Source organism: Tachyglossus aculeatus, chromosome 1 (assembly GCF_015852505.1).
Source record: "Tachyglossus aculeatus isolate mTacAcu1 chromosome 1, mTacAcu1.pri, whole genome shotgun sequence".
Classification (NCBI taxonomy): Eukaryota; Metazoa; Chordata; class Mammalia; order Monotremata; family Tachyglossidae; genus Tachyglossus; species Tachyglossus aculeatus.
Window position 1 is genome coordinate 58,387,155 of NC_052066.1, and position 20,174 is coordinate 58,407,328.

Sequence of the window (20,174 nt, forward strand, 5' to 3'; positions counted from 1 at the left end):
ACGATTGATTGATTGATTGATTGATTGATTGATGTCCTCTGACTCCCACTAGTCCACTTTTTCCATTAGGCCACACTCCTTAGTGACTTGTCCAAGATCACCCAGCCGACAAGTGGTCTAGATGGGATTAGAACTCCTCTCAGAACCACCTCTCTGTCTCAATCCAGGGTGGTTCACCTGAGGGACAGGGCCAACAGAGATCCACAGCTGCTGCACCTCAGTTTTTTTCTTTCTGTTTCCTCCTCTCTGTCCTGGCTACTGTAGAATATAGCTTTAATGCTTAGCAAGAGGAGAAGCAGCTTTAGCAGCAACAACAGCAGGGTGGCTGTAGGATTGAGATTTTGTGGTTGAGGAAGTGGGGCTGGGGTAGAATGTTAATTTTGACTTTTCAGAAGTATTCTCTCTCTCTCTCTCTCTCTCCCTCTCTCTCTCTCTCTCTCTCTCTCTCTCGCCAGGACTCCTAAATTCTTTTTTATGCACAGAAAAATATAACCCCACAATCCAGTGTTTCCTCCTGCTCCTGGAGTTGCTGTCACCACAATGCTTTCCTTCCTTCCATGTTGTCTAAGTACTTCATGCTCCCAGGCACTTTGATAGTCACTCTACCCCTACTGCATTTTCCCAAGCACTTATTACACTGTTGTGCCCAATTGAAAAAAATGTTCATATTTGTTAAGCACTTACTATGTGCCAAGCACTGTTCTAAGCACTGGGGTAGATACAAGGTAATCAGGTTGTCCCACGTGGGGTTCACAGTCTTCATCCCCCTTTTACAGATGAGGTAACTGAGGCATAGAGAAGTTAAGTGACTTGCCCAAGGTCACAAAGCTGACAAACAGAGGAGCCGGGATTAAAACCCATGAACTCTGACTCCCAAGCCCGTGCTCTTTCCACCAGGCCATGCTGCTCTTTAAATAACACTGATTGATCCAACTGGCCAGTGACTTTCTGAGCAAACTGGGGAATTCTAAAACTTTCACCAGGCAGCTGGAGAGAAGATTGGTATTTGCAGGAGGTGCTAGATCTGGAGGAGAGGGAGAGGAGGCTTCTTTTCCACCTCTAATGCACACCTTGACTGTCCAATCTAGAGACCCACCCCCAATCTATCCATTCTGGGACTTTTCTCCAGCGCCCATTCCTGCTCCTCCCTTCCAATGTAATTTTAGGTGAGACCTTCCCTGGAGCAATGCAATTTCCATGATAATGGTCTTCCCCTACCCCTCCTAGAACTCCGACTAAAAAACTTTCATAAATTTTGGCAGAGGAAGTATCGAATGAAGGGAACAAGGAGAAAGTAGAGCTGGTAGAAACATCTGGGGGTAGCATTAAGTAGATCAACCACTTAAAAATTCTTGAAAGGCAGCCAGCACCAGGAGTGCCTTTTCTGAAACAAAAATCCTAATTCTCTGCCTGCCCAGAGTCATACTTCAAGAATGGCTGGCTATCCCCCTGGCCTGGAATGCCCTCCCTCCACACATCTGCCAAGCTAGCTCTCTTCCTCCCTTCAAAGCCCTACTGAGAGCTCACCTCCTCCAGGAGGCCTTCCCAGACTGAGTCACCTCTTTCCTCTCCCCCTCCTCCCCCTCCCCATCCCCCCGCCTTACCTCCTTCCCCTCCCCACAGCACCTGTATATGTTTGTACGTGTTTATTACTCCATTTTTTTATTTTATTTGTGCATATTTATTCTATTTATTTTATTTTGTTAATATGCTTTGTTTTGTTGTCTGTCTCCCCCTTCTAGACTGTGAGCCCACTGTTGGGTAGGGCCTGTCTCTATATGTTGCTAACTTGCACTTCCCAAGTGCTTAGTACAGTGCTCTGCACACAGTAAGCGCTCAATAAATACAATTGAATGAATGAATGAATGAATGTATGGAGGCTCCTATTACCCAAACTCATAGGAAATTTACCTGAGCTCATCTCACTTCCCAAGATCCCTCTGAGTTGAGGATGACCTTTTGTGGGGAGAAAAAAACTATACCAGAGGGTCTAAGTGAATGACCCAAGTTCACCCAGCATAGGGACCAGGACTTCCTTATCCAGTCAATTAGTAGTACCTATTAAGAATGACTATGTGCAGAATGTTATAGTAAGTGCTTTGGAGAGCACAATACAGAAGAATAGGTATAGCTGATGCTGCCCTCAAGGAGCTCACAAACTGGATGAAGTGATAGTTGTGGGCAGGGAATATGTCTGTTTATTGTTGTATTGTACTCTCCCAAGCTCTGAGTACAGTGCTCTGCACACAGTAAGCACTCAATAAATACGACTGAATGAATATTGAAATAAACTACAGGTGGATTTGTCCACAAATGGTAAATTAGGACATGGCACAAGGCCTGCCAATAGGGCTGGCTGGAGGGTTGCCTTCCTACCCCTGCCAACATCTTCACCCATATTGTGTGGGCAGGAGAAGCGATGGTGACAAAGGCAGCAGCACCAGTAGCAATGGTGGTTGAAAGGGGAGTATTTTGCCCCATCTTTTTGCTTGTGCTATTACTGCTGGGGGCACTATAGAAAGGGGCAGGAAACCCGGGTCCACCCCTTGCCTGCCGAATGACCTTGGGTACCTTATTTTCCTTCTTTGTGCCTCGGTTTTCTCATGGTAGCAAGACAAATAAAAAGCAGTCGCTGAGTTCCATATAAAAGCACAGCCATTTTAACTACTTAGTTATGTTGATGAGTGTTGTGGGGAGTGCTTTTAATTTTATATTCGTCTTGTCTTATGCTATCGAGTCATCTCCGGCCAATAGCGACGCCATGGACACATCTTCCCCAGAACACCCCAACTCTATCTGCAGTCGTTCTGGTAGTGGATCTAGAGAGTTTTCTTGGTAAAAGTACCGAAGTACTGCTTCCTTCCATGCAGTAAACTTGAGTCTCTGACCTCGGCTCTCTCCCATGCCGCTGCTGCCCAGCACAGATAAGTTTTGACTTGTAGCAGATTGCCTTCCACTTGCTACCTACTGCCTAAGCTAGGAATGGAATGGATATTCCTCTGCCTGACTCCCTCCTATAGTCAAGACTGGAAGAGTAGTGGAAACTCTCCAAGTGTGACCCTGAGAGGGGAATTTTATATGTACTAGGCGATTACTACTCAACTCTGCTTTAAGCTGATCCACCGGCTTTTTAGTAAAGTAAGAGTAATATTGAGCCTGGTGAGTACTCTTTGGAAGACAACTGATGGTAGGAGTCATTTACTGTGTCAATTTATTAAAAGCTGAAAGTCAGTTGGAATAGTCCATACAGAAAGAACTCTTAAATTTTTGTTTCACATTCTCCACCCTATATCCTCAATATTTTATAAACAAAATAAGGTTTTTACCAAAGACATCTTTTTCTGATATAATAAAAGCATTCTAATGTGTTTTTCTCCCCTTTTATCGCAACATAGGAATAACTCTTTGTAGATGCTAAAGATGGTTTAAAGTGGAAATCACCTGCATCTATAAAAAAGAGTAGTTAAATAATGAACAGAGTAGAACAAATGGACTACTTTAATTCTTACTGATTAAATGAGATGATACAATCTACAGCTCTCCTCTTCAGTGCCCGGGACAATACTAAGTATATAGTGGGAACTCAATAAAAAAGCTGATGATTGATTGACTCTAACTTCTGTGAGATGAGAAAGACATAATCAAAGGAAGGACAACTTCCTGTATAATTAAATCAGAGTACAGATTTAAGTCCCCTAGAATTAAACTAGAAGAAAATGACTAAACACAAATCATGGAAACTATGAATGGAATATTTTCTGAACAATCACAAATGAATGTCTGAAACTCAGACACTTCCCTTTTTGGAGGGGAGTGAAGATGCATAACAGACTCTGCGGGCCTCAGACCCACAAAGGACGCTCATCTGGGATCGAAATGTTTCTAGAGCCTCTAACCCAAACAAGTTTCCAAACCCTAGGAAATAAATTAATTTACCAATAGAGGCATGGCCATTTTTGGAAATTGGAGAAGAGCATAATCTAATATTCTTCCATCACCCTTCCTCCACATACCTTTCCTCCCATATGATGCAAAGTGTATTTGAAAGCTCCCCAATGCAGGGGAATTTTCCTTCTCCTCAATAAGCACCTCCACAGACTCTCATATTTGAAATTTATTGACAATTTATAAGGCTTCCTTAAAATTGTTTCTACCACTATCTGTGTTACTCCTTGGTTGTTTCTGTGTATTAACTCTTTAATACACTACAGCACTACAACAGCTCTTCAGTAACATACCTGCAAACACTGCCAATTTTTGTGGTATACTATCAATTGCCTATCTTTTGAAGCATGCCAGTGTGACTTTAAGAGAGGAACCAGACACCTTTTTGGCTATAAGCGTTTGATGAAACATGAAGAGTAAATCAGATCCTGTAGTGATTTTAACTGCATATTTTCTTATTATCATGACTAAAATAAAACACTAACATATATATACACATATATATGACAACATATATTCACAGATATATCTCCAGGAATATTAATCCATATTCAAACACATTACTAACAATTACATGCTTCTACAAGAGAGTGTGTGTGTGTGAGAGAGAGAGAGACAGAGAGAGAGAAAGAGAAAGGAAGAGAGCTAGAGAGAGACTGTAAGGCTAAATCAGAATCCACAGTTGTAATCCATCATAATAAAGCAGCATCAATGCTTCCTGAATCCTTTGGCTTTGGGAGGAGAATTAACTCTGTCTTCAAACCACTGGGGAATCATTTAGTACATTTCCATAATGGTCTGAAGGACTTCACTGTGTAGAATTGACATGACCCTTTCTCAGAGTATGCTAAACCTAAGAAACACATTCAAAAATGGTCATCTGGAATTTTCTTAATTTTAGAAATGAACCCCATGAGACTGTAATCTTGCTTCTGGACTGTAAGCTCACTGTGGGCAGGGAATGTGTCAGTTTGTTGTTTTGTCATACTCTCCCAAGCACTTAGTACAGTGCTCTGCACACAGTAATTGCTCAATAAATGACTGAATTTAAATCAACCAACCAGTGGCATTTATTGAGCACTTATGGTATGTAGAGCACTGTACTAAGTGTTTGAAAAGTACAATAAAACACAGTTGGTAGAAGTAGTGGGCCTAGTGAAAACAGCACAGGCCTAGGAATCAGAGGACCTGGGTTGTAATCCCAACGCCACTAGTTGTCTGCTGGGTGACTTTGGACAAGTCACTTAACTTTCTTTGCCTTGGTTTTGTCATATGCAAAATGGGATTCAATACCTGCTCTCCCTCCTACTTGGACTGTGAACTCCATTTGAGACCTGATTATCTTGTATTCAATGCAGTGTTTAACACAGTCCTTGGCATACAGTAAGTACTTAACAAATACCACTATTATCATTATTAGACATGATCCCTGCCCACAAGGTGGTTCCAGCCAAGCCACAATATTAGAAATGTTCATATTAATCAGAAGCAAAGTTGTGAACCCGTAAGGCTCTAAATCATATGAAAGAAAGGCTCAAAAACAAATGCTATAATCTAGAAATATCTTTTGGCTCCGCAGCAATAAAAGTACAAATATTATTTTCTCCCAAATCTGGGGTTATATCGATTTTACTATGTTAATCTGAAATTCATAAAGTTTATGGCTCTCCCAATATTTATTTTTGTTTTTAATTTTCTAATGCATTTGAATTCTATTTGTTTCAAGTTAGCTCATGAACCTAATATCTGAGCCATATGGTCTGCAATTGAGTACATCTGCTAAGCATACACAATACCCTACGGTGCTGGAAGAGAGATCTGAAATATCCTGAGGCGAGCCGCTAATTCCAGCGTCCAGTGAAACTATACCAGCAGGCTAGCCCCAGGTATTCCTATCTATTAAAGCCAAAGGAATAGGAAATATGTCTTAATTAGCAATTCTACAACAGCCACACGGTATGTTGTCTTGTTGAAAGAACATTACCCTTATGGCTCACCACTGCCAAATGAAGCTGTGAAGAATGGCTCACTACTATCAACTTCGGGTTATGACAGAACCACTGTGTTGGCCAGCAAAGATCTAAATCCAAGATTTCCTGAAAACATGCCACTTCCTACCAGAGAGTCACACTTATTAGCTCAAAGAATCCCATTTCAAACAAAAAAGATTCTTGAGTGTCCAAAGCCATAAATAAGCAGTCCCTGGAGCAGGAAACACTCCAGTGCTAGTTAGAGATAGCGGTAGCCTAAAAGTTCAGAATTAATAATAATGATGGCATTTATTAAGCACTTACTATGTGCAAAGCACTGTTCAAAGCTCTGGGGGGGTTACAAGGTGATCAGGTTGTCCCATGGGGAGCTCACAGTCTTAACCCCCATTTTACAGATGAGGTAACTGAGGCACAGAGAAGTTAAGTGACTTGCCCAAAGTCACACAGCTGACAACTGGTGAAGCCGGGAATTGAACGCCTGACCCCTGACTCCAAAGCCTGTGCTCTTTCCACTGAGCCACACTGTTTCTCTAGCGCTGTTTTTAAAGAACCATTATTCTCATAACAAGAAGCAAAAGAGAAAATTATATTTTCAGTTCCCATTGACGTTGTTCAGATCCCCTCCCAGAGAAAGTTTTCAATCATTCATGTTTATTTTGCATTCACTGTGTGCACAGAGCTGTACTAAGTGCTTGGGTGAGTACTGTATAACACAGTATTCATGCTCTCTGCCACAGGGCGCTTACAGTCTAGATAGAGAATGGCATAAATTTAAATACATTACTGATAAATGCTGTGGGGCTTGCTGTGGGTGGGGTGAATAAATGGTACAAATCCAAGGTCATAAATGAAATCCTTCTTGACTAATCCAATGGCCTCTACTCCATCCTAAACCTCCTCAACCTCTCAGATGCCTTCAAGGCTCTCAACCATCCCCTTCTCCTGGAAACATTATCCAACCTTGACTTCACTGACAGTTTCCTCTCCTGGTTCTCCTATCTCTCTGGCCACTCATTCGCAATCTCTTGAGGGCTCCTCCTCTTCCTCCCACCTCCTAACTGTGGGTGTGCCTCAAGATTCATTCATTCATTCAATAGTATTTATTGAGTGCTGACTGTGTGCAGAGCACTGTACTAAGCATTTGGGAAGTACAAGTCATCAACATATAGAGACGGTCCCTATGCAATGACTGGCTCACAGTCTAGAAGGGGGAGACAGACAACCAAATAAAACAAGTAGACAGGTGTCAAAAACCTTCGGAATAAATAGAATAATAACTATATGCACATCATTAATAAAATAGAATAGTAAATATGTACAAGTAAAATAAATAAAGTAAGAAGTATGTACAAATATATACATGTGCTGTGGGTAGGGGAAGGAGATATGGCAGGGGGGGTGATGGGGAGGGGGAGAGAAAAAAGGGGGCTCAGTCTGGGAAGGCCTCCTGGAGGAGGTGAGCTCTTAGTAGGGCTCTGAAGGGAGGAAGAGAGCTAGTTTGGCGCATGTGTGGAGGGAGGGCATTCCAGGCCAGGGGAAGGACATGGGTCGGAGGTCGATGGCGGGACAGGTGAAAATGAGGCACAGTGAGGAGGTTAGTGGCAGAGGAGAAGAAGGTGCACACTGGGCCATAGAAGGAGAGAAGGGAGGTAAGGTAGGAGGGGGCGAGGTGATGGACAGCCCAGCCCGCACCCTCCGCTCCTCCACCACTAATCTCCTCACTGTACCTCGCTCTCGCCTGTCCAGCCATCGACCCCCGGCCCACGTCATCCCCCGGGCCTGGAATGCCCTCCCTCTGCCCATCCGCCAAGCTAGCTCTCTTCCTCCCTTCAAGGCCCTGCTGAGAGCTCACCTCCTCCAGGAGGCCTTCCCAGACTGAGCCCCTTCTTTCCTCTCCCCCTCGTCCCCCTCTCCATCCTCCCGTCTTACCTCCTTCCCTTCCCCACAGCACCTGTATATATGTATATATGGTTGTACATATTTATTACTCTATTTATCTATTTATTTATTTATTTTACTTGTACATTTCTATCCTACTTATTTTATTTTGTTGGTATGTTTGGTTCTGTTCTCTGTCTCCCCCTTTTAGACTGTGAGCCCACTGTTGGGTAGGGACTGTCTCTATGTGATGCCAATTTGTACTTCCCAAGCGCTTAGTACAGTGCTCTGCACATAGTAAGCGCTCAATAAATACGATTGATTGATTGATTGATTGATTAAAGCTTAGAGTGAGGAGTTTTTGCTTGATGCGTAGGTTGACAGGCAACCACTGGAGATTTTTGAGGAGGGGAGTGACATACACAGAGCATTTCTGTACAGAGATAATCCAGGCAGCAGAGTGAAATATAGACTGAAGCGGGGAGAGACAGGAGGATGGGAGATCAGGGAGAAGGCTGATGCAATAATCCAGTCGGGATAGGATGAGAGATTGAACCAGCAAGGTAGTGGTTTGGATGGAGAGGAAAGGGTGGATCTTGGCAAGGTTGTGGAGGTGAGACCGGCAGGTTTTGGTGATGGATTGGATGTGAGGTGTGAATGAGAGAGTGGAGTTGAGGATGACACCAAGTTTGCGGGCTTGTGAGACGGGAAGGATGGTACTGCCGTCTACTGTGACAGGAAAGTCCTTTCAATTCTCCATCTACACCCATTCCCTTGGAAAACTCGTTTGCTCACATAGGTTCAACTATCACCTCTTTGAAGATGATTCCTAAATCTACATCCCCGGCTCCTAACTTTCATCTCCTCTGCAGTCTTTTATTTCCTCCTGCCTTCAAGACATCTCTTGATTGCCCTACTGTCACCTCAAATTTAACATAACCAAAACTACTCCTCATTTTCCCACCCAAACCCTGACCTTCCCCTGACTTTCCCATCATTGTATATAAATCAATCAATCAATCAATCAATCGTATTTATTGAGCGCTTACTGTGTGCAGAGCACTGTACTAAGCGCTTGGGAAGTACAAGTTGACAACATATAGAGACAGTCCCTACCCAACAGTGGGCTCACAGTCTAAAAGGGGGAGACAGAGAACTAAACCAAACATACTAACAAAATAAAATAAATAGAATAGATATGTACAAGTAAAATAAATGGAGTAATAAATATGTACAAACATATATACATATATAAAGGTGCTGTGGGGAAGGGAAGGAGGTAAGATGGGGGGATGGAGAGGGGGACGAGGGGGAGAGGAAGGAAGGGGCTCAGTCTGGGAAGGCCTCCTGGAGGAGGTGAGCTCTCAGTAGGGCCTTGAAGGGAGGAAGAGAGCTAGCTTGGTGGATGGGCAGAGGGAGGGCATTCCAGGCCCGGGGGATGACGTGGGCCGGGGGTCGATGGCGGGACAGGCGAGAACGAGGCACAGTGAGGAGATTAGTGGCAGAGGAGCGGAGGGTGCGGGCTGGGCTGTAGAAGGAGAGAAGGGAGGTGAGGTATGAGGGGGCGAGGTGATGGACAGCCTTGTATATGGCACACCACCATCCTTCCTGTCTCACAAGCCCAAAAACCTGGCATTATCTTTGACTCCTCTCTCTTACTCAATCTATCACTAAATCCTGTTGGTTTGATCTTCACAAAATCACTAAATTCCTCCCTTTCCTCCCCATGCAAACTGCTACCATGTTAATCCAAGCATTTATCCTATCCTGCCTAAATTACTGTATCAGTCTCCTTGCTGACCTCCCAGCCTCCTGTCCCTTCCCACTCCAGTCTGCTTCCCGGATCCTTTTTCAGGCCATGTTTCCCCACCCTTCAAGAACCTCCTGTGGTTGCCCATCTACCTCTGCATCAAACAGAAACTTATTACCATAGGCTTTAAAGCACTCAATCATCTTGCCTACTCCTACCTCACCTCACTATTCTCCTATTACAACCCAGCCCAAAAACTTCAGTCCTCTAACACCAACTTTCTCACTATACCTAGATCTTGTCTATCTCACTGTTGACCTCTTTCCCACATCCTGCCATTGGCCTGGAACACCTCCCACCCCCCTTCATATCCAACAGACAATTACTCTTCCCTCCTTTCAAATCCTTATTGAATCTATTAAGCAATCATCAGTCATTTTTATTGAGCTTTTACTATGTTCAGAGCATTGTACTAAGAGCTTGGGAGAGCACAATACAAACAAATTAGTAGACATGTTCCCTGCCCAAGACAAGCTTATGATCTAGAGGGATAGACAGAGAGTAACATGAATAAATGAGTAATTTTATTAGATAATTTAAAGATATGCACATAAGTGCTTTTGGAGTTGGAGGTGGGGCAAATATCATATGTCTAAAAGTCACAGATTGAAGTGCATAGAGGACACAGAAGAAAGAGTGGTTAAGAGGGCTTAAACAGGGAAGGACTGTTGGAGGAGATACTTTGAATGTTGGGAGAATGGTGGTCTGGCATACATAGATGGGGAGGGAGTTCCAGGCTAGGGGGAGGATGTGGGAAAGGGGTTGGTGATGAGATAAATGAGAATAGGGCACAATGAGTAAGCTGGCACAAGAGAAGTGGAGTGTGTGGTCTGGGCTTTAGTAAGAGATTAATGTGGTGAGGTAGATGGTGCACGCTGATTAAGTGCTTTAAAGTCAATGGTAAGGAGTTTCTGTTTGATGCAGAGGTGGATGGGCAACCATTGGAGCTTTTTGAGAAGTGCGGAGACACAAACTGAGCATTGTTGTTGATAAATGATTCATGCAACAGAGTGAAGTATGGATTGGAGTGGGGAGAGACTGGTGGCTGGGAGGTCAGCCAAGAGGCAGCTGTAATAGTGAAGGCGGGGTAGGATAGGTGCTTAGGCATGGTAGCAGTTTGGATGGAGAGGAAAGGGAGAGTTTTAGCAATGTCATGTAGGTAGAACTGACAGGATTTGGTGACAGACTAGGTTGTTGGAATGAGAGAGATAAGTCGAGGACAACACCAAGGCTTGTGAGGTAGGGAGGATAGTGGTGTTGCCTATAGAAATGAAAAAGACAACGGGAGGACAAGGTTTGGGTGGAAAAATAAGGACATTCTTAATTTGGGGTGTCAGCTGGACATTCAAGTAGATATTTAGAGAAGCGGCATGGCTCAGTGGAAAGTGTGCAGGTTTTGAAGTCAGAGGTCATGGGTTCAAATCCCGGCTCCGCAAATTGTCAGCTGGGTGACTTTGGACAAGTCACTTAACTTCTCTGGGCCTCAGTTACCTCATCTGTAAAATGGGTATTAAGACTGTGAGCCCCCCGTGGGACAACCTGCTCACCTTGTAACCTCCCCAGTGCTTAGAACAGTGCTTTGCACATAGTAAGTACTTAATAAATGTCATTATTATTATCATTATTATTATTATTATTATATTTTTTGAATGTAGAAAGATGTGTGAGATTGCAGGGAAAGGGAGAAGTCAGAGCTGGAGATAGAGATTTAGGAATCATCCACAAAAATGTGGTAGTTGAATCCATGGAAGAGAATTAGTTCCCCAAGGGACTGGGTGTAGAGGGAGAATAGAAGGTAACCTGGAACTGAGCCTTGAGGGACTCTTACTGTAAGAGGGCAGGAGGCAGAGGATGAGCCAGTAAAAGAGACTGAAAAGGAGCAGTCAGAGAGATAGGAGAAGAACTTAGAGAGGACAGTGTCAGTGAATCCAAAGTTAATTGAAGTTTCAAGGAGAAGGGGGTTGTCTACAATGTCAAAAGTCAAGGCAGATTAGGATGGAGTAGAGGCCATCAGATCTGGAAAGAAGAAGATCATTGGTTACCTTAGAGAGGGTTGTTTCTGTGAAGTGAAGGAGGTGGAAGCCAGATTGGAGGAGATCTAGGAGAGAACTGGAGGTTAGGAAGTGGAGACAGCAGGTGTAAACAACTCTCTCAAGAAGTTTGGAGAAAAATGGTAGGAGGTAGGAGGAAGGTGGGGTGATTACTGGAGGGAGCCATGGGGTCAAGGGAGGGTATTTTAGAATAGGAGGTACATAATCATGTTTGAAAGCACTGGGGAAGAAGCTGTTAAAAAGTGAACAGTTGAAAATGGTAGTCATGAGGGAAGAAGGGAGGGAAACAGGGAACGTAGGTTGAGTTAAAGAAGGTGGAGGAGGAGAGTGGGGGATTGGAGAGAAGCAGCAGGGAGATTTTAGGGAGATCTTGAGTGATAGTTTCGATTTTGTTGATGAAATATGAAGCCAGGTCATTAGGGCAAAGCGATAGTGGGGGTGGGGGACAGGAGTTTTGAGAAGGAAGTTAAATGTTTGGAACAGCATGTGGGGGCAGTGGATATGGGAGTGAATTAGGAGGGAGAATTATTGTTGTAGGGCAGTGGAGATGGCCAAATTGAAGCAGATAAGAATTAGTTTAAGATGGACAAGGTCAGGGAGATGTCTGGATTTCCTCCAACATCCTCTCCGCAGGAGGGAAGAAGCCTACTATGGAGATGATCTTGAGTCTTGGGTTAGTGGTAGGAGACTAGAGGAGGGACAGGGGAGAAAGGGAGTTCAGTTTGGTGGAGATGGTGGTGTCGAAAATGTTGATTTGTGCATCAGGAGAAGGTAGTTTGAGTATGGAGAGAAAATTGTGTAGAATGGCTCTAGAATATTGGGGATCAAAAGAACGGAGCTCTCTGTGGGGGAAAAGGACAGATTTGTGGGGGGTGGTTGAATGGGAAAGAGAGCAGATGAGGAGGTTGTGATCAGATAGAGGAATTCCAAAACTGGTGAGAGTAAAGATTGAACAGTTACTGGAGATTATAAAATCAAGTGTGTGCTTAAATTGGTGAGTATGTGAGGTGGGGTGGAACAGGAGGTCACTGGAGTAGATGCGTGAGAGGAGGTAGACAGTGGAAATATCATCAGGAACATTCCTATGACTATTGAAGACCCCACAGATCAAAGTAGGGATGGAGAATGAGGGAAAAAGTGTGAGGAAGCCTTCTTTTTCTTTTCTTCTGCTGCTTTCTGCGTTGTCCTGACTTGCTTCCTTTGTTCATCCTCACCTCCCAAAACTCCTCACTATTGGCTTTAAAGCTCTCCATTAACTTGCCCCTTTCCTACCTCACTTCCCCTCTCCTTCTCCAGCCCAGCCAACACCCTCCTCTCCTTTGTCACTAACCTCCTCACTGTGCCTTATTCTCGCCTGTCCCACCGTCAACACCTGGCCTATGTCCTACCTCTGGCCTGGAATGTCCTTCCTCTTCAAATCCGTCAATCACTCTTCCCCCCTTCAAAACCCTACTGAAGGCGTACCTTCTCCAAGAGGCTTTCCCAGACTAAGCCCTCTTTTTCCTCAGCTCCCCCACCCCCCCCAATGTCCTGACTCGCTCCCTTTGTTCTACCACCTCCCCCTCGCTCCACAGCACTTGTATATATATGTATATATCTATAATTCTATTATATTGAGGCCTGTACTTGTTTTATTTTGTTGTCTGTCTCCTCCTTCTAGACTGTGAGCCTGTTGTTGGGTAGGGACAATTTCTACATGTTGCCAATTAGTATGGCGCTCTGCTCACAATAAACACTCAATAAATATGATTGAATGAATGAATGAATGTCTGTTTCCCCCTCTGTAGACTGTGAGCCCGTTGTGGGCAGGGATTGTCTCTCGTTACTGCTGTATTGTACTTTTCAACATTTAGTACAGTGCTCTGCACACAGTAAGGGCTCAATAAATATGATTTGAAAGAATGAATAAATGAACATACATAGCTGTAATTTTATTTATTTACATTAATATCTGCTTCCTCCTCTAGAACATAAGGTCGTTGTGGGCAGAGTGCATCTTATAATGCTATAGAAGCAACATGGCTTAGTGGAAAGAGCATGGGCTTTGGAGTCAGAGGTCATGGGTTCAAATCCTAGCTCTTCCAATTGTCAGCTGTGTGACTTTGGGCAAGTCACAACTTCTCTGTGCCTCAGTTCCCTCATCTGTAAAATGGGGATTAAGACTGTGAGCCCTCTGTGAGACAACCTGATCACCTGATCACCTTGTAACCTCCCCAGCACTTAAAACAGTGCTTTGCACATAGTAAGTGCTTAGTAAATGCCATCATTATTATTATATTGTACTTTCCCAAGAGTTTAGTATAATGCTCTTAGCACAAAGTAAGCACTCAACAAATGCTATTGATCGATTGAGAAGTGGAAGGGCAACACAGAAGGGAAAGAGTAGGGGATATGAAGGCTTAGTCTAAGGCGGCCTTTTGGATGAGATGCAACTTTCTTTAATAAGGTTTCAAAGGTGAGAAGAGAGTGATGATCTGCTGGATATAAAAGGAGAGGGAATTCCAGGTCAGATGCAGGATGTAGGCAGTGAGATAGTTGAAATTGGGGTACAGTAAATGGGTTGGCATTAGAGGAGTGAAGTGTAGGTTGTAGTAGGAAAGCAGTGAGATAGAATAGGAGGGGACAATGTGATTTAATGCTTTAAAGCCAATATTTAAGAGTTTTTGGTAGATGCAGTAGTAGGTGGGCAACCGCTTGAGCGAGGAAACGTGGACTGAACTTATTTTAGAAAAATGAACCAGACAGAGTGAAGTATGGACTGGAGTGGTGAGAGGCAGTACACAGGGAGGTCAGCAAGGAGGCTGATGCAGTAAGCAGGATAGGATAAATGCTTGGATTAACATAATCCCATTTGGATGAGGAGGAAAGCGTGGATTTTAGGGACTTTGTGAAGGCAGAAGGGACAGGATTTGGTGATTTGGATAACAACAAGATTATGGGCTTTTGAGACAGGAAGGATGGTGGTACTGTCTACAGAAATAGGGAAGTCATAAGAAGATGGGTGGGAAGATGAGAAGTTCAGTTTTGGACATGTTTAATTTGTGGTGTCTGAGTGACATTCATGTAGAGATTATCTGAAGGCAGGAGGAAAAATTAGACTGCAGAAAATAATAGAGATCAGGACTAGAGAATGTAGATTTGGGACACATCCTCATAAAGATGGTAGTAGAAGCCTGGGGAGAAAACAAGGTCTCCAAGGGAATGGATGAAGATGAGAATAGAAGGGGGACAAAGGACTGAACCTTAATGGATTGCCACAGTTAAGGGGTGGGGGACAGAGGAGGATCCTGCAAAAGAGACCGAGAATGAGCGGCCAGAGAAATCGTGGGAGAACCAGAACAGCATCACTGAAGCCAAGGTTGAATTATGTCTCCAGAAAGGAGGTGGTCCACAGGGTCCAAGGGAGCTGAGAGATCGGAGGTTTAGGGTGGAGTAGAGGCTACTGGACATGCCAAGGTGGACATCATTGGTGACCTTACGGAGCAGTTTCCGTGGAGTGAAGAAGGCAGTAGCCAGAAGGGAGCGGGTGAAGGAATTGGAGGAGAAGAAGGGGAGGCAGCGGAGATACAGTTTTGGGAATCATCTGGATAGAGGACATATACTTTCTTGCTCATTTTAACCCACTGTCCTTCAAACAAATGCCTCGTGAGAACACAGTGACAACTATTGCAAATACAATGAATTTACATTATTGGACTGTTTTAATATGGATAAGCACAAAATTGTGGTATTTGAGAATAAAATCATGTCCTGCTCTATGATACCCAAGGCCCAAAGACTATTTTACAAGCTGAGTATGATGCATAGTCAATAAATAGAATCAACTCAAAGAGCTGAAAAATGACATCTGGCAGAGCTGGGTACAATACACATTTGTGATGCCCTTGATACATCAGATGTCTGTGATGGATTTTTTTTCCCAAAACCAAAATTCAGGGCAGGTGGTTTCTTTAATGTTCCAGGACTGACTGCACTCTCATCTAAAATATTAATCTTTTCCACAAAATAGAATTCGTCTAGTAACATATGCCTGAAAAATCCTTTTCTACTATTTATTCTGATATATTTTAAACACTTCATTGGTACAGTGGAACTAGAAGAAGGAGCACAGCCCTGGTAGTTAGATTCTATTCCTAGCTCCACCACTTGCTTGCTCTGTTCTTCAGTTTCCCCATTAATAAAATGGGATTAAATTCCTGCTTTGTCTTCCTTTTAGACTGTGAGTCCCGTGATGGGCGGAGGCTGTATTACCTGATTACCCTGTACCTATCCCAGTCCTTAGTGCAGTGCTTGGCACCTAGTAAATGCTTAAGAAATACCACAATTATTATCATTATTACTATCATTCTTATATCACAACATTAATTCCATACCAATGGATTAAGTAATCATTGTATTTTTTCACCATCCTAGTTAAAATAAATAAAGACATTAATTGATATTGGTCCAGCCCATATTTCTCAGGAGTTCATATGCTCTCTAAGGTTCATCACTTCATTTGCTTCTCTCCCTGGCAAGTATTTTTTCTCTGTTTTTTCTTTTACCTCCCAATACATTTCTGTAATTTGGTTTTCCACTTTTCTGTAGTATTATGCCTCATAGTCATCAAATCAAATACATGATTTTAAGAAGCCATTTGCGTAGCACTCAGCCTCCAACCCGATTATAGGCTTGCACTTAATCTATCCTAGAGAAATAGGTATGTATTTATTCTTACAAATTATCTCTTGCAAATATAATTTAATCTCAGTGAGTGGAAAAAAAAGTGTTGACTTCAGTTTATTTATTATCACCACAACTTGTTCAGTGAAGATGGGCTCATTTAAAATAGGGTTTTGAGTAAAACTTTTTTTATCCTTATATGCAAAGCTTTCCCATCACAATTCCAAAATAAATGTTCCCCTAGTGACTAGAGTCGGTGTTTAACATCTTTAGTTTCAAGGAAATTCTCTCTATAGCAAGTTTAAATGCTGCTCCAGCTTGAATCTATTTCTTGTTCTGCCCTCAGGGACAGCTGCATAAATCATTATTAAAATAAGGGTGGTCTCAGTGGTCTCATTTGCACAGAAATTATCATGTAATCTGCAAAATTGTAGTCCCATACAAATAAAAAAAGATATATTACTATATTATTATACTCTATTTTACCAGTTTTCCCTAAGTTCTAGTGCTGCTCTCTAGCACTCATTGCAATGTGGTACTTGATAGCCATAAATCATATTTAATATCATTTTAGAAAAAAGGTATCTATAGCAACCGAAAACATTTCATTTTTTAATAAACATTCAAACTCCCCTCCTATGAATACAAGCCTCAAATTTCTCCCATGGTAATATAATCCTTTCCTTTCCAGAGGTCACACGCCATAACAGTTGTATGACTCTTATGGGAAAATGGAACACAATAGTACCCTTCAAAGGCTACAAAGGCATTATCATGGAAGAGAAAAATAACTAAGGATAAAGGTGAAAGAAAATGCCCCTCTTTTAAACACAATTTGACAGTAAATGTACCCCTTATCGAAGTGTTACCTGGATGGCAGTTTGTAGTTACTTTATCTTTCATTTAAGAACAGAAATCACTTTTTATAAAGTAGATAAGTAGTTAAAGTATCTGGTCTCTTTTGGCCTCTAATTTTACAGGAAAAGTGTAGAGAGCTTCAGCCGATCAGAGACTTCTTCAACAATATTTACAAAGAAAAGGGGTTGTAGGGGTGCGCTCTTGGGGTGCAGAACCATCTACTCAGTCAAATAAAGGACTGTTCTAAGGTCATGCAATTTAAAGATACTGACGTGTTTGCATTCAGGTGTAAGTTGTAAACTCTACTAAATTGACAGCTTCTTGAAAGCAGAGAGCATGTCTACATGTCAAGTCTATTGTATTGTCATCTCCCTAATGCTAGCACAGTGTTCTGCACACAGTAAGCACTTAATCAATATGATCAACTTTAATGATAGGTGCACCACGCACAGAGAAAGCAGCAAGGCCTAGTGGAAAGAGCATGTGCCAGAGAGTCAGAGGACCTGGGTTCTAGTCCTGACTATACTACTGACTCAATTTATCTTGATTATCTACCCCAGTGCCTTAGTAGAGTGTTTGGTACATAAATGCTTAACAATAATGCTATCATCATCATCATCATTTGGTCTTCAGCACTGCTACAAGCTAGGTAATAGGTAAAAGTGTTTACCATTTAAACGTAATAAATTTTTCTTCTAATGAATAAAGTATTGAAAAAAATGAATTAGATCCATCAAATCTCAATTAGGGTAATGGAAGGCAAAGCCCTTTCCATTTAATATGGCACCGTGAAAGGGTTTTGGATTATTATAATTTGAAAGTTCTCATGAGGTAGTCATTACAGGAAATAAAACTGTGAAATAAAAGTTTAGAGCTTTGTTATACTCCATTTTAGCATAAAACTCATCCTGAGAATTTGAAGAGTCAGAAATCATCTACATTGTTTTCTGGTACTGACAGTGCTTGCCGCCTTTTGGGAAAATTCTCTCTCACAGCCTTTGTCCATGTGAGAGAAAACCAAGTTTGGAAGGTTGCACCAGGTAGCAGTAGGGGAGTTATTGTAGGGACTGTACCTTCAGTTGTGAAGGCTTTCCCCCAGGGCACCATGCAAGCCAGTTCACGTGGTGGGCAGGTTCAGCAGGAATCCTGAGAAGAACTGGTTAATGTGGGCAGTGTAGACTAATGGGGCTGCTGTCTCATAGGTTTAAACAATTCCCCCTCCGTCTCACCTCCCTACTCTCCTACTACAACCCAGCACATACACACTTCACTCCATTAATGCTAACCTTCTCACTGTACCTCTTGTCTGTCTCGCCTCTAACACCACGTCCAAATCAATCAATCAATCAATCAATCAATCGTATTTATTGAGCGCTTACTATGTGCCTCTACCCTCCCTCCTGACAGACAATTCCTCTCTCTGTATTCAAAGCCATACAGGAAACACATTTCCTCCAAGAGGCCTTCCCTGACTAAGCCCTCCCCTCCTTTCTTCTTCTCCCACTCCCTACTGCATTATCCTGACTTACTCCTTTTTTTCATCACCCCCTCCCAGCCCCACAGCACTTATTAAATGTCATGAATTTATTTATTTATATTAATGCCTATAGCCCCCTCTAGACTGTAAGCTCATTTTGGGCAGGGAATGTGTCAAGAAGCAGCTGGGCTCATTGGAAAGAGCACGGGCTTGGGAGCCAGAGATTGTGGGTTCAAATTCCGCTCTGCCACTTTGGGCAAGTCACTTAACTTCTCTGTGCCTCAGTTACCTCATCTGTAACTGGGGATGAAGACTGTGAGCCCCATGTGGGACAACCTGATCACCCCAGTGCTTAGAACAGTGCTTTGCATATAGTAAGCGCTTAACAAATGTCATCATTATTATTATTATTATTGTTACATTGTACTCTCCCAAGTGCTTAGTACAGTGCTGTAAACACAGTAAGCACTCAATAAATATGATTGACTGCTTGACAGATTTTTTTTAATTGCATCAGCAAACCACTTCATTAGTGGCGAACAATTGGAGTTGTTTTGCAATCAAGATCTCTCTCATCATACAAAACATTTAATTCAGTTCTAAAATGAATTGACAATCATTTCATAAGGCACGTGGACTAGTGAAAAGAGCATGCATGGGCCTGGCAATCAGAGGCCCTGTATTCTAATTTCAGCTCTGCCACTTCCTTGCTGTGTAATCTTGGGCAACTCACTTAACTTCTCTGTGCCTCAGTTCCCTCATCTGCAAAACGGGGATTCAAAACACGTTCTTCCTCCTACTTACTCCATGAGGCCCACGTGGGGCCTGATTAGTTTGTCTGCTTAGTAAAATGCTTGGTATATAGTAAGCATTTAGCAAATACCACATTTATCATTAGGCTCTGTTTGGGTCTGTCTAAAATTGTTACACAGAAGCAGCATGACTAGAGAAGCAGTGGGGCTCAGTGGAAAGAGCACAAGTTTGGGAGTCAGAGGTCATTGGTTCCAATCCCTGCTCTGCCACTTGTCAGCTGTGTGACTTTGGGCAAGTCATTTCACTTCTCTGTACTCAGTTACCTCATCTGTAAAATGGGACTAAGACTGTGAGCCCCAAGTGGGACAACCTAATAACCTTGTATCTATCCCAGTGCTTAGAACAGTGCTTGGCACATAGTAAGGTCTTAACAAATACCAACATTATTAGTAGTAGTAGTATTACACCGCAGTCCATCCTACAAATACTCCAGACTATCATCCATGATTCTTTGCATATGAATATGCAATGGTTCCAGCTCTCTTGGAGGCATATACTGAATGTTTCGCAGAACCTGCTAAAACTTTGGGATGAAAATTGGTCTGCAAAATAGTAAAATCATGCTCTAACTGAAGCTCAGTTAAGCCCATCAATGGTCTACAGCTTAAAGCTGTCAAAATAGTCTACTCTTGAGCACCGTGTTCTCACAAAATTGTCTCAGTCCTGAGACTTCAGTATGAGACCCGTGC

At 42.7% G+C, this 20,174-nt stretch overlaps 1 protein-coding gene and 1 non-coding gene across 4 annotated transcripts in view; both read right to left on the reverse strand.

The window, feature by feature from the left end:
• NLGN1 (neuroligin 1) overlaps window positions 1–20,174 on the reverse strand; it is a 790,542-nt gene that overhangs the window by 11,368 nt on the left and 759,000 nt on the right. The gene's annotated exons all lie outside the window — the stretch shown is intronic.
• On the reverse strand, window positions 2,935–3,070 carry LOC119935025. The gene has a single exon (XR_005453064.1). It is a non-coding gene; the product is annotated as a small nucleolar RNA SNORA7 (small nucleolar RNA).